The 15,000-nt window shown below is 38.0% G+C and overlaps 1 protein-coding gene across 2 annotated transcripts in view; it reads left to right on the top strand.

Annotated features, from left to right (window-relative positions):
• Positions 1-15,000, top strand: part of LOC143039906 (phospholipase A2-like) — a 259,558-nt gene that overhangs the window by 66,633 nt on the left and 177,925 nt on the right. Inside the window, exon 1 of one of the 2 annotated variants that reach the window (XM_076210267.1) lies at positions 14,573-14,691. The exons of the other annotated variant lie outside the window; for it this stretch is intronic. The gene's annotated coding sequence lies outside the window, so the exon portion shown is untranslated. Of the gene's footprint in view, positions 1-14,572; positions 14,692-15,000 lie in introns of those variants that run through there. 2 annotated transcript variants of the gene reach the window in all.

Raw genomic sequence — 15,000 nt, forward strand, 5'->3', positions numbered from 1 at the left:
TATAACCTCCCAAAGTCCGTCACTAACTCCCTTAATCCCTCCTCTGACCCTGCCACAAGCGTAGTGTCATCAGCAAACAACATCTAACTCACTTCCAATTTCCTCCATTTTCTTTAACCATCTCCAGACTCTTGTCCATTCACCTCCCGCATCACTCCATCCATATACACATTGAACAGCCATGGCGACATTACACATCCCTGTTGCAGTCCCACCTTTACCTTAAACCATGAACTCTCTCCATTTCGAATTCTAACACAGGCTCCACTACTCTCGTAAAAACTATTGACTACCCTTAACATCCAATACCCTACCTTTAACAGTTTTCCCATATATCCGTAACCCCCCCCCACAGTACCTATCTGTCTACCCTGTCATAATCCTTTTCCAAATCCATAAAGACCCAAATATCACTCTTACGTTTTCCTAAAGCTTTCTCACATATCTACCTTCTCACAATAATTTGATCCACGCAACCTCCACTTTTCCTAAACCCACACTGTTCCTCACCAATCACTCCCTCTGTTCCTCTCCTAATATTTTTAATTAAAACTCTCCGATAAGCCTTCCCAACTACACTCAACAAACTGGTCCCTCTGAAACTACTACACTCACATTTGTCCCCTTTTCCCTTGTAAAGCGTAACTACACAGGCACTCCTCCAGTCCTCCGGCACTCTACCCTCCCTTAGACACACATTAAACAATCTCACTAGCCAGTTTAGATTTATAATGATTAAGCCACTGTTAAAATCTTTAAGTAAGAGAGGATGCTTCCATAAGCTAAACATGTAAATCCGGAAATATATGGCAATGATAAACATCCAGTAATATCTTCAAGACAATTGCTCACTTAAGTTATAAGTCGTCTATTTCGCATACCGATGATTACTTTACCAGGATAATCTAGTTTTCTATTGCCGTTTGTCTGTTTCATTCCACTTTATTCAATTCTATTCAGTTTGATGTTATCTATTTTATCTTATTTATTTACTTATTATTTTGTTTGTTCCATTTCATTTTTTTTTTAAGGATACACTCTGAGTAGAGAAGTGATTTGTCACGCCCAGATCATTCTGTAGGTGCCTCCCCTCATTCATCCCCTTCTCCCTTTGATGTCAGCCTCGCATGCTGCAGTGGACAGTTAATCCATAGCAATACACACGCAGGATCACACACCCACGTGAGCTCACATTCATTGTATCTACATGTATATCTATATGTACAGTACATGTGTGTGTGTGTGTGTGTGTGTGTGTGTGTGTGTGTGTGTGTGTGTGTGTGTGTGTGTGTGTGTGTGTGTGTGTGTGTGTGTGTGTGTGTGTATGTGTGTGTGTGTGTGTGTGTGTGTGTGTGTGTGTGTGTGTGTGTGTGTGTGTGTGTGTGTGTGTGTGTGTGTGTGTGTGTATGTGTGTGTGTGTGTGTGTGTGTGTGTGTGTGTGTGTGTGTGTGTGTGTGTGTGTGTGTGTGTGTGTGTGTGTGTGTGTGTGTGTGTGTATGCGTGTGCGCGCACATGTGTATGTGTACGTGTGTATATGTGTGCGTGCGTATATATGTGTGATTCACCATGGTTTCACCATGTGTGTGTGTGTGTGTGTGTGTGTGTGTGTGTGTGTGTGTGTGTGTGTGTGTGTGTGTGTGTGTGTGTGTGTGTGTATGTGCGTGTGCGTGTGTGTGTGTGTGTGTGTGTGTGTGTGTGTGTGTGTGTGTGTGTGTGTGTGTGTGTGTGTGTGTGTGTGTGTATGTGTGTGTGTGTGTGCAGAAAACCACTGTAAAATAAAATTGTGGACATCCAAAAGCTCTCGTCTATCATGTTTAGAATACACACACAGACAAATTGCAACGACAGAGTAGAAAATAGAACTAGGAGAGAATACTATACTTTTCATAATCCTATTCTTAAGTTCATAACATAATTAAAAACATGTTTGACATAATTATGTTTAATTACATTTCTTTCCAATACTTAATTACATTAGTAAGTTTCTTTATATTGGTTTAGTCTACGTCATAATTGCTATCTCTTGCATAAACAAAATCCCCGTTGGGATGTTGACCTTTCCTAGCGCTATATCATTTTGGTTTGTCCTTATCATATATATATACAACTTCCTCTATTGTATTTTCTTCTCAATTACTACAGTTGACCACTCACCCTTAATCACTCTTTATTTGTCTGTACTTTGTGGTTCAGGGATCTTGTTCAACAAGAACGACATGACGTCATATCGAAGAGAGTATCTCGAAGATTTTGACGCCTTTTTGGTTCTAATATCAAGATGGTACACAGAGACGTTACAACTATAGAACATCGTATCAGTTTAGAATGTTTGTCTAGGATTCTGTTCAGCTTAGGAGAGCCCCAGTGATTAATTTGAAAATATATATACAATCTCAAGAAGCTCAAAATATGTTATACATTAGCGAGAATAATAACAGGGATTCCCCCTCACTCTTCAGGGGAATAATAGCATCCAATGTTTGCTAAAACGAGATATCTAAAACAAATTCTTGACATTAGTGAATTGATGGTGATTTTCTAGTGGGATTCTAACCTATTTAAGGTGTATTAATAAATGAACATCTTGTACGCTGAACCTCTTTAAGAACAAAATCAATTCACATTGATTTGTTGTTCTCATGAAAATTGCTGCTATACAGTGATGATGCTCATTTGTTATTGGGGAGACTTTTCATAAAAGGTTTCTTGTCCAAATTTACAAAATTCAATTACCTTCTCCCGTCACCTTACACAAACAATTACGAACGATCCTGATGAAAAAGGTAATCATTTACTGCAGAAGTTAGCTTTCAAAGATGGGTTCAAGTTATCGACTCTTATTCAAGGCGTTTGGACTGTTGAGGCAAGTAACACTCACAGCAGGGAATCGCAGAGAGGTGCGGGATTCGAACCCATACCTAAGTGATTACGAGACCTGCACGCTTCTGATTAGGCCACTAGAGCAGATGTCATTCACAGATATATTTGTGCTTCATATATGAAAGGAAATATTTTTCTTTTCCCTTCAATAAACAAATTTCAAAGTTCCGACAACGGATTGAAACAGATTCAGGATAAATCACATTTATTGGATAAAATTCCTCAATATCCTTTTGAACAATTTATTCTCCAAACAATTGCATTATCTTAAATATCAACTCTAATTGAACCGTTTTGGGTACTTGTTGACATAGGTCTTATGCATTCAATAATATAAAAATTTTAGTGTATCCCCTTTGGACCACTGTCACGTAGCATTTCTTTCTTATGAAGCGAGACTAATTTCTACTCAAAGGAGAATATTTTTCAACTATTTTTTTCAAGAATAGAAGCGCTGGTCACCAGAGACGAAATATTAAAAAGATTAATTCTTTTGATCGAAAGGAAGCCTTTATCATATCGTTGATGATATGAAGTGTGTACAAGATAAAGGACAAGCGAATTAAGACGATGGAAATATCATCGGCTTGATCTGCCAAAGAATCCATGTCTTTGTAAAGAAGAGTAGAAAAAAAAATAAAAAAAAAGACGAAGAGAGCTTTTATGCAAAACAGATAACCATATGAACGGTTTTTTAATTTTTTGCGGTTTTCTTGATTTATTTTTCTTCTCTCTCTCTCTCTCTCTCTCTCTCTCTCTCTCTCTCTCTCTCTCTCTCTCTCTCTCTCTCTCTCTCTCTCTATCTATCTATCTCTATCTCTCTCTCTCTCACTCTTTTTCTTTCTTTCTCTCTCTCTCTCTCTCTCTCTCTCTCTCTCTCTCTCTCTCTCTCTCTCTCTCTCTCTCTCTCTCTCTCTCTCTCTCTCTCTCTCTCTCTTTCTCTTTTTGTGAAGGTAGGAGGTAGTTTGCAGTATCTAGAAAGACTAATAATTTTGGAAAACTAGAGTGATTACTTCCTAAGCAGATGGCAGCCATAATACTCGCAGAAAGTGACACCAAACACCAATCAAGATCTAGATAGTGAAGCGGTTTATCTCAGCTGAAGAAGAATATTTAGTGACAAACAAACCGGCCTACTTATCGCTTCCCTTCTTGAAATTTGTTCATAAATCTATTTCGAGAAAAAACATGTAGAAATTAACTCCAAGAGCTTGCCATTCTTCTAGTTAATGCTTCACTCAAAATGAACAGGACAAGGCACATTTCTCACAAGTACTGAAAAGATGGAGCAGCACAAATATGCACTGCAACTCATTAATTTCCTTGTTGTTTTGTAAAATCGATTAATAACACATTCACGATAAAAATGGGCCCTCTATAGATGGATTAGGCGATGTTTTGATTTCGGCGGATAACATTAATCATCTCTTTTGCCTTTTTTTTTTTTTTTAATTAAACTCGAATTAGTGCTGGAAGAGGCGTGACTGTGGTGAGGGCGAATGACATCGAGAACACAAGAGCACTGAGGAGAACTAATGATGGGAAAGAAAATGGCATAAAAAGAGAAATACTGAAGGTAAATGATAGGAAGAATACTGGTGTAGGAAATAAGAACTGAGTATACATATATATATATATATATATATATATGTATATATATATGTCTATATATATGTATATATATATATGTATATATATGTATGTATATGTATATATATATATATATATCTTGATAGCGCAATGGGCTAAGTCACTGTCACTTGTTACGTCTGAGCTGGGTTCGAGTCCTTAGCTTGACCACGTATCAGTTTCCGTATATATGCTTCCATCGAGCTCCTCGTTAGTCTTGCTGTAATGGTATGGAATTAAAGTGAATTAATGTGGTTGAAAAGATGAAAATATGTTCACGGGGGACCATTCAGTGTATGTAATGTATATATATATATATATATATATATATATATATATATATATGCTAATAAGAACACGCGTTCGAGTGTTCACTTATTGTCTACTTTGCATATATATATATATATATATATATATATATATATATATATATATATATATACATATATATATACATATATATATATACATATGCAGAAGAAGACTAAGTTCATTAAAGGGCAACATATGCAGGAAATGGGAGCATCTGAATGTCGTACTTGCAACATATATCAGAGACGCAATTGCATGCGTGCAGAAATGTGGAGAAGGAAGTATAATTACTGCAGGAGAGGCAAAGGGATGGTTTGCGCAATTTAGCCCTCAGCATAATATATATGTGGACATTAAGAGGACATTTGGCCGGGCCTCAAGAAAGAAAATGGTAATTAACAACAATAACAACATCAACTACCAAAGCAAGAACAACAACAGCAACAACAACAATAACAGCAACAATAACAACAACATCAACAACAACAACAGCAACAACAGCAGCAAAAACAACAATAGTAACAGCAACAGCAAGACAACATCAATAAAATCAATAACAGTAAATACAAACAACAACAGCAACAACATTAGCAGCAACAACAGCAAGAATAACAACAACAAACAACAACACTAATGCCCACACTGAAGATCATAACATATAACAAACGATTATAAAAAAGAAAAGTTGCTAGATTAGTCTCTAAAGCAGCGTTTATCAACCTTTTTACCCTTGTGTAACCTTAGAAATAAATTGCATATCTCAAGGAACCCCTGTGCAAAAAAACAAAAAAACAAAAACATATACCATATCTTTCTCATTTTATTTTCATCGTAATAATAGGTTAGATAGGATGATGTCTATATTACATTATTACAATAACCAAGAATATGTCGTGCGTGTTGAATTATATTACGTACATGAAATTAAATAGAAAATAAAAAGTGCATTAAGTTATCTCACTTGTTCTCGCGGAACCCTTAGGGACCTTTTGCGGAACCCTTAGGTACCTTTTGCGGAACCCTTAGGGACCTTTTGCGGAACCCTAGGGTTCCGGGGAACTCTGGTTGAGAAACACTGCTCTAAAGGAACCAGAGTTGACATGACTGGGATCCTCAAGATTCCTTCTATAAGGAATCTCTTCATGGAGGACTCTTCAGATGATCTAAGAAAATCCCGAGGACATGAGAAGAAATTGTATGAAAGAGTATGGAATTGAATGAAAACTACGAGTATGAAATTGTATGAAAACTAAAAGAAATATGACTTCTGCAATGAGGTTGTCGGGTTGAATGTAGAGATAATAGCTGAATCTTGTATAAAACTAACCTAGTTCAGGCATCTCAGAGATAGAAGTTTACCTATTTGGAAGCAACGGTACACAGGAATATTGGCCACAGTGACCACACAATTCCAAGTAATTGTATTGAAAATGACTTCTTACTTCTTACCTCTGCTCCCAGGTAGGCTTTCAGCCAGTCGGTCGGGCCAGCACACTTCTCTAGATTGTCCTCTCAAAGCTTCCTTCTTCCCTTAAATCCTCTATTTTTCCGAAGACCTATTTGCTCAAGAAAGCCAAGGGACAGCCTCGCAACCAGGACGGACCATGTATTGAAAATATCGATTTAAATTTACAGGCTTTAAAAACATATTTTGCGATATTTATATGAGAATCTTTGTGCATGGAGTCTAATGAAATTGATCTAAGAAAATTAAGTCTGTTTAAAGTAAATGAATATAAAGAGCAGAAACAAGGTAAATTAGGGATGGTTTTACAAAGGATTACAAAGGCGGAGCATGCCGACAGGAGACCTTTTGGTCCATATCTAGGTCGGATGCGAAAAAAAATCATAATAACAATAATAAAAACTATAATAATGTAAATAACAAATAAAATACATAAATAAATGCATAGTTATAGTTAAATAATAAACAAACAGGTAAATAGTAAATAATAATAAATTGACATATAACTAATAATAAATGAAAATCAGACAGACAAATGATAACAAAACAAAAACAAATAATATAAAATAAATTATAATCGTTACAGCATCTTGCTTAGGTGTTTATCCTAAGGTTAGGTTGTCATGGGTAATCTATTTTAACATGAAAGCATGAGATTCCAAATGAAAATATGAAATTACAGGATTGGCTACCAATATATATAATTATGTACTAAAGACAATGAAAAATTCTAGGATATTTGGCACAAACAGAAAATAATTCTGATCTTGGTAAAGGAAAATTCACATATATGTCAATGGAAGAGATTAATAAAAGTATCATCCACAAAAACATACATGTAAGTGGGTTCACACAAACGTACACATGTAAATGCACACGTGTTTATATAAGTATTAATGAATGCACAGAGAAGATTTCCTATGATAAAATAAAATTATAGGGCAATAACAGAAACAGTTCTTAAAAGAACCAAAATGATTTCGTGAATTACTAGAGATATTTTTTGTGTTGAATAATTTGGGGGAAGATTTTAGTCAAACGAAGAAAGTACTTCGTTTTCTTATTTAAAAAAAAAAAAAAGTGTTACATTGAAAAATCTTTCCATACCGCTTGGAATTCTTCCTACCATTCTTACCATTACAAAACCTTGTTCAATTCAGTGGCACACATTTGTAATCATATACTAGTAATTACTAGCACTAACTTACCACCTAGCAAGGGCTATCAAATCAAACTATACCTCATAGACATGTGGGAATAATAATAAAAAAAATCACTAGTCATTGTAACTACGGATGATACTAAAAGATTTTTTGGGGGTGCGAGCCACGGGCCTTTCCTAAATTAACCCGTTATTTACAAGGTCCCATATTCCATTCCGATCAATTTTACTTACCTCCGTGGTGCCCCGTCAGTAGCGAAAAAAGCGATACTCGACATCTTTGGCCAAAGCATGTTCGCTACGTCATCACGTGACGTGACCTCGTCACAGACGTCACAAGGGTCGCACCAGTTCCTCTTTTTGAACTCGGGTCTCTCGTGGCTCGCAACTTGCTGATCTCTTCACATCCTCGGCCGGTCACGATCAGCCTACGTACCTCCTCTCAGATCAGGATGATTCTGAATAAGGCTTTTTTTACCGGGAGGGTGGGGAGGGAGGGAGGGAAAGGGAGAGGGAGAGCGAGCGAGAGAGAGAGAGAGAGAGAGAGAGAGAGAGAGAGAGAGAGAGAGAGAGAGAGAGAGAGAGAGAGAGAGAGAGAGAGAGAGAGAGAGAGAGAGAGAGAGAGAGAGAGGAATAGAGACAGGGAGAAAGAGAGAGAGAGAGAGAGAGACAGACAGACAGACAGACAGATAGACAGAAAGACAGAAAGAGAGACAAAAAGAGAGAGACAGAGAAACAGAGAAGGAGAAACAGAGAGACAGAAAGAGACGGAGACAATATATCATATATATATATATATATATATATATATATATATATATATATAGAGAGAGAGAGAGAGAGAGAGAGAGAGAGAGAGAGAGAGAGAGAGAGAGAGAGAGAGCGAGAGAGAGTCAATGAGTGAGGTCGGAAAAGTGTATAAATCAATCGTCCAATAATCTGACGAAAAAGGTTTGGAAATTTGTATTTCTATCCATTCATTTTTTTTTTCTTTTGCTTATATATCTAAAAAAAAAATCCTCTGGGTTTGTATCCCAAAGGGAATTGTTCATGTCTCTGTCAAAATATCTTTAATCTTTGGCATCAGGCTCATTCAGCCGAGGAAAATATCCTTTCACAACTTGTATATAGTTCTTGCTGTTCCCAAGCGATCCTACTAAGTTGACAGGAATTTCCTGTAAAGCAAAAAAACTTGTGCAAGAAAAACCGACAACAAATTCAGTCGTGTCCGCTCTAAGCCAAATGTTGGTACCATTGCCACATCGTTCGCACTTTGAAAACTTTAACGCAAATTCCTCAATTGCGTTTTTTTTTTTTTTTTTGCTCGCTCCTGAATCACCACAATCCCCAAAATCCAAAGACAAGAGGTCTGCCCACGTGAAGGTGGGCGGAGCTTAGTGACGTCATATCGTCCTGACCGGATCCAAAGAATGTCTAAGGACGACGTGACGTCATGTCGACATCGAGGATGTTTTTATCAAGCGTGGAAAGATCATATATGCATACTTTTCATATTCCTATATTCTAACCCAACGTGACTCCATCCTTACACATTTTAAATGTCCTTTCACACTCCTCCCTCACTCATTCCCAACTTCAACGCCACTCCAAATCAATCAAAATTTGCTTTTAGATCATAGGATGAAAGCCTCCTTTCCACCAAAAATAGAAAATGGATGATTTCCTACCCACAAGTGCCTTTGTGAAGAAAATCTGATTTCTGCATTTCAGCTATGTCCTTTTTTCTAACCTGAAATAGCCTAGCTTAGCTAGGCTAGCCTAGCCTAACCTAGCTTAGCCTAACTTAACCTAGCGTATTCTAGCCTAGCCTAGCCTAACCTAGCCTAACCTGGCCTACATTAGCCTAACCTAGCCTAGCCTAGCTTAACCTAGCGTATCCTAGCCTAGCCTAGCCTAGCCTATCCTAGCCTAGCCTAGCCTAGCCTAGCCTAGCCTAGCCTAACTTAACCTAGCGTACCCTAGCCTAACCCAAAGTAGCCAAGCCTAGCCTAGCCTAGCCTAACCTAGCTTAGCCTAACTTAACCTAGCGTATTCTATCCTAGCCTAGCCTAGCCTAACCTAACCTAACCTAGCCTAACCTAACCTAGCCTAACCTAACCTAACCTAGCCTAACCTAACCTAGCCTAACCTAGCCTAACCTAACCTAGCCTAACCTGGCCTACATTAGCCTAGCCTAGCTTAACCTAGCGTATCCTAGCCTAGCCTAGCCTAGCCTAGCGTATCCTAGCCTAGCCTAGCCTAGCCTAACTTAACCTAGCGTACCCTAGCCTAACCCAAAGTAGCCAAGCCTAGCCTAGCCTAGCCTAGCCTAACCTAGCTTAGCCTAACTTAACCTAGCGTATTCTAGCCTAGCGTATTCTAGCCTAGCCTAGCCTAACCTAGCCTAACCTGGCCTACATTAGCCTAACCTAGCCTAGCCTAGCCTAGCCTAGCGTATCCTTGCCTAGCCTAACTTAACCTAGCGTACCCTAGCCTAACCCAAAGTAGCCAAGCCTAGCCTAGCCTAGCCTAGCCTAGCCTAGCTTAGCCAAGCCTAGCCAAGCCTAGCCTAGCCTAGCCTAGCCTAGCCAAGCCAAGCCAAGCCTAGCCTAGCCTAGCCTAGCCTAGCCTAGCCTAGCCTAACCTAGCCTAGCCTAGCCTAGCCTAGCCTAGCCTAGCCTAGCCTAGCCTAGCCTAGCCTAGCCTGACCTGATCTGGCCTAACATAGCTTAACATAGGTTAACCTAACATATAACCTAGCCTAACCCATCCTAACCTAACTTAGAGACTTCTTCCACTCTCCTTCTACCCCACACAGCTCCACTTCGACCCCAGCTTCCACCTCAGACATGTTTTGTAATATTTACTCCACTCATAATCCTACTCAGAGTCAAAATAACAATAGATCAGTTCATTTCGAAATAAAGCAACGACATGACGTCATAAGGAGGGTGCTGAGAAGTGATGAACACAAAAATCACATTGATATTTGTATCATTGATTACCTAGTTGTGCATATTTGACTTTTTCCATGCTATTTTATTTTTCTAGGGTGTTCTTATTTCTTCTACAAATAATATTGTCAATTTTTTTCAATTCTAAGGAATCAAGAAAATAAATCTTCAAGCAGTACACTTCACTTTCTTTTGTCCTTCTAATAACAAGATAGGGGTGCTGGACTGATTAGACATGACAACAGGGGATGCTATGGTCGGTAAAGGTTGGGAAACTCTACTCTAAGCAATCTATTTCAACAAGTGTTAAAGGATTACAAAGGATTACAAAGGCGGAGCATGCCGACAGGAGACCTTTTGATCCATATCTAGGTCGGATGCAAAAAAAAAAAAAAATGACATCATCTCATTATATATATTCCTAAAGTAAAGTAGCCAATTTTTTTCAGACCTCAATCCTATCAGCCATCTATTATCATTCACCAATTCCAATTATATAAGTTGGAGACCCGGAAAGCATAGTAATCCTATCCTTTTTTTTTTTTTTTTTTTTTTTTTTTTTTTTTTTTTTTACCGAATATTATCTTTACCCAAAAAACGATTTCTGTCCGTTATTCCCTCCGCCCGTCCCCCCCCCACCCGTCCATCCATCCAACCAGGAACATTGCTATTCTGCACCATAATCGGATCCCTTTGTCTACGTTACACAAAAGAAAGAAGAAAAAAATCAGTGTAAAATTTTTTGTGTATTCCGCGTGAAATATATCCCTTTGCGCTTTCATGTTCATATCTGATCTTTTCATCTATTGTTTGTTTTAGTCGAGTGGATGAACGTCAAAAACATTAAAAAAAAAAAAAAAAAAAAAAAAGACAGATTTACGGATCAAATGTCTTGTTTTTTCACGTGTTACGCCCCGACTTGAGATAATTTTCTTTTACACAAAAATAAACTAAAAAATGAATACTGATCACTTTCAACTTCTACTCTATTCCATTCTCCTACCCTCTTCACATATTTCCTTCACCTCTTCATCTACATCTCTTCGATGTGATATTATTCTTAAGGATAGAAACGCTGGTTATTGACGACTAAATGCCCTAGCCAGACGAGCGGGTTGAGCCACTTCGCGGGTGCAAAGCGGGTCAGCCGCCGCGGAACCGCTTTATATTGATTCCTTTTTCTAATCCTCTCGTCTGACATAGCCAGGCTTTGACATCAGCCTAAATGTAGATGTAACGATTTGGTTGGAGGTTGAACCACTTCTCATGCATTTAACATGAAAAGACTAAGTGTGTGTGTGTGTGTGTGTGTGTGTGTGTGTGTGTGTGTGTGTGTGTGTGTGTGTGTGTGTGTGTGTGTGTGTGTGTGTGTGTGTGTGTGTGTGTGTGTGTGTGAGTGTGTGTATTCACCTTGGTCTTTGGATCACGTGTTGGACTCGTGATCGACAGCTATTTCCCTCCCGGAAGAGAGCTCAGAGCTCGTATGACCGATCTATGGGTAATGCTATGACCTTTCACACACACACACACACACCCGCGCAGCGATACCGAATTAATTTCGGCCCTGGGCACGATTCGAACCAGATACTGTAGAACCTCCGTACTGGTAGTCCAGTACTCTATCAACCGCGCTACCGAGTCGTGTGTGTGTGTGTGTGTGTGTGTGTGTGTGTGTGTGTGTGTGTGTGTGTGTGTGTGTGTGTGTGTGTGTGTGTGTGTGTGTGCGTGCGTGTGCATGTGCATGTGCGTGTGTGTGTGTGTGTAGAGAGACAGAGAGAGACACAGAGAGAAAGAGAGAGCTTTAGAGGAGAGAAAGAGAATTGGGAGGGGAAGTGTGTAAGATATTCAAAAGAAATATGAGAATATGGCATAAAATGGAATAAAAAGAGGTAAAAAATCACAATAAATAAACAACACAGAATAAGATAAAGGAGTATAATTTAGTATAGAAAGAGAGAGCAAGGGAAACAATATACGAATTAAATCAAGAACGAAAATGTAAATGTAACGAGAAGGATAGTAAAGAGAATACAAGAGTTGTAGAATTACAAAAAAAAAAAAAATTAGGCTGTGTCTAGTTCAGGTCTTTCATGCCTTCCTTACCGGATGATTTAGGCAAGGTCATCATATCAAGACTGCAAGACAGGACTCGTAGTAATGGAATTGAATTGGAAAAATTTAGGCTTAAGAAGGAAACAGACAAGAACTGATTTACTAATAGAGTAGTTAATGAATGGAATAAACTTAGTAATCAACTAATAAGCACTAAAGAAATTGTTCATTTAAAGAGAATATTAGATAACTTTTATGGAAAGGAACGACAGGTGACAAGGGACATGGAACTGCCTAGTGTAGGCCTTATGGTCTCTTGCGGTGTCCCCATTCTTGTATTTTGCCTTCCGTCTGGTGATTTTATTCATTTCTTAGGCATCTTGTCAGTCGAAGTGATTTAATAAACACAGGTAAAGAGAAATCCATCTTAATTTCCGTAACTCTTATTCTTTAAAAAATCTTTGACAAGTAAACGAAATTTAGATCCCTTCAGATTGTAAAATCATAATTTTCCTTTTTGTTGAAGAATAAAAGAAATAACATCAACACGTATAGGATTAGAATGTAATTGAATGCTAAGTCTCTAAGCCATTTTTCTCTGCAGATCTTGCAACGCCCTTTTGAGATTTGGTACATTTCAGAGAATTCCAAAGAATATGATAAGTAATGTCTCGTTGTTCTAGTCTTTTTATTACTAGCTTTAGGCATTCTCACAATTTTATAGCAATGCTCTAAGCATCTATTTTAGCTACTTCTTCATGAATATAAAGAATCATATAACGAGATTTTTTTCCAGTCTGAAATTCTAATCCCTGTATTGACATTTCCAGAGTGCCACAACTTAAACTACCTATTGCTTTCTTCACCATTTACCTTTATATTAGAATGAATGTAGGACATTTGGTGATTTAGTTGAGATTAATGTCCATGTAATTTTATATGTGTATATATTCTTTTCTTTTACATTACAGGAGTCCTGAGTCCATATGTTTTATTTATTTATCTATCTATCTATTTATTTATTTATTTAATTAATTAATTAATTAATTAATTAATTAATTAACTTATTTATTTATCTATTTATTTATTTATTTATCTATTTTATTCATTCATCTATTTATTATTTAATTAGTTAATTTATTTATCTATTTATTTATTTATCTATTTATTTATTTATTTATTTATTTATTTATTATTTATTTAAGAATATGTAGTCTATTTTAACAACTGTCACCACATATCGGGTACTTCACACTATGGGAACATCCTCGTCAAAGCTTCGCTGGTTGGCTGTTGAGCATGAACGCCCAAGGCAACAGCCAATCATAGTTTAAGATGAAGATGTTGCCATAATGTAATGTTGTATTGTTGACTGTATGTGGGACTGATTAGTACAAATGCCATTGTTCAGACCGTTTCCCAAGTATAAAGAAATAATGATACCAGTGACTAGCTTCTGCGGGATTACAAACTATCTAAGATTCAACATACAATGTAGCTGTAATTTCAGTTCATTAGAAGTTTCGCTACCTCATCACATGAGCCCATGTTCCTGCTTTTGGTTAAAAAAGATTCTTGTCTTTTTCCAACTATAGTGCGATTTATCCACCGTTCTATTATGTCTAGTCAAACCGAACGCGCAAGACACTTCACTTATCTATGCACCTGGTTTTCCTTCTTGTACGGAAAGATCACATGTGAAGTAAAATTTTGTCAAACAACTGTCTTGTTCTCTAAGCCCTGTCCCGTTGTACTTTCCTGGAGCGAAATATCAGTATCGCCGACTTGATCGCTACACATCTGTAAGCGGTACTATTCCAGGTCTAATTCCAGAGACCAGAACGATTGAAGACTAGATGCACTTCTTAGTGTGAATATGAAAACATCAAGTAGGAAGATACTTCAACAGATATGGATGAAAAGTAATATCAAATTCTTTGGGTCTTATGAAACAGTACTGACGATCTGGCACGTTTGTCAGATTAAAAAAAAGAATCCGCTTATTGCTGTGCCACCAATGATAAATGCAGCTCAGCTGCCCTCTATCCACCAGCGCGTGATGCTGAGGTCATCACATATTAATCCAAAACCCGGGAAAGCTATCACGCACAGCTGTCCGTGGCTTCGGCGGGGTTTGAGCCGAGGGACAGTGTGTTGTAGTGGACCGCCGTGGGTGCTACGAAGAACTGTTGGTCTTCGTGTATTTTACAAAGGAAAAGAGACTTTCTAAAGTGAAGGCAAGTTGAGTGTGGTGAATACGGGGCACTTGGATTGGTGCAATCAATATCTGCTGAGCTATATGCTATAGCATAAATATCAAATATTGAATGACATAAATGCAAACACTTGTAATATATATACAAGTATACATGCACGCACGCACGCACGCACGCACACACGCACGCACACACACACACACACACACACACACACACACACACACACACACACACACACACACGCACGCACGCACGCACGCACACACGAACACACACACGCACACACACACGCATGCATACATACACACACACACACACACACACACA

Source organism: Oratosquilla oratoria, chromosome 2 (genome assembly GCF_046742065.1).
Source record: "Oratosquilla oratoria isolate Oo_2021 chromosome 2, ASM4674206v1, whole genome shotgun sequence".
NCBI lineage: Eukaryota > Metazoa > Arthropoda > Malacostraca > Stomatopoda > Squillidae > Oratosquilla > Oratosquilla oratoria.